We start from the raw sequence: 777 nt of genomic DNA, 5'->3' as shown, positions 1-777 counted from the left end.
AGAACATAGGGTGTTAGAAATCCATCCTCAGAGCTTCCTACACATCCTAAAGATGTTTTGCCTTCTATTACAATCTAGATTCTGCTTGGCTCCTAATACTGCACATAATTTCAGTAGTTGACAATACACAGCAGACACAGGTAGCTCATAGAATCAGAGAGCCGAGACTTGAAAACTAACACGCCTGCTCCTCAGATCACCATAGGAGCTTTCATCACATCAAAAACCCCACCTGGAAGACAGGCCAAGACAACTACAGAAACACAGCTTGTACAGCAGCAGCATCTCACACCGCTTCTTCAAGATGAGTGCTGACTCAGGAGTGAGTCATTCCTTCAGTCAGACATGAGTAGCTGGCAGGGCAAGGACCCTCTCTCTAGGGAGAGATCCAGGTGCCATTCTGACTAAGAAAGGCAACTTGCCTAGCTGCACAAGCATCAAACTTTTCATTTCAGAGACAACACATGCCCACACACTACAGCAATCTGACTCTGCACAGCCCTGCTCTGTGCACACTTTCAAACACCTGCATGGAGTGGGTGGATAATGCTGGAACCAAACATAAGAGGAAAACTGAGTCATAAGTTTTCACAGCCTCTGCTCTCTCACGTATGCCATGTCATAAACGAAACCACGAAAGAAACCCTAAGGAAAAAACAAAACAAAACAAAAACCAAACAAAAACCAACTGCTCGCAAGACCACTTCACACCAGGGGTGCAACTCAGTTGCTCAGAGCAAGATGTTCACCTGCTTGTAGGTGAGCCCCAGGGCAGCC

At 46.3% G+C, this 777-nt stretch overlaps 1 protein-coding gene across 1 annotated transcript in view; it reads right to left on the bottom strand.

The window, feature by feature from the left end:
* Positions 1–777, bottom strand: part of LOC104489888 (homeobox protein NANOG-like) — a gene marked incomplete at its 5' end in the record, with an annotated part of 2,338 nt that overhangs the window by 1,107 nt on the left and 454 nt on the right. The gene's annotated exons all lie outside the window — the stretch shown is intronic.

This window comes from Buceros rhinoceros, unplaced genomic scaffold, assembly GCF_000710305.1.
Source record: "Buceros rhinoceros silvestris isolate BGI_N320 unplaced genomic scaffold, ASM71030v1 scaffold19912, whole genome shotgun sequence".
NCBI classification, from domain to species: Eukaryota; Metazoa; Chordata; class Aves; order Bucerotiformes; family Bucerotidae; genus Buceros; species Buceros rhinoceros.
Note: the sequence above shows the minus strand (reverse complement) of the source record. Positions and strands in the feature narration are given on the sequence as shown.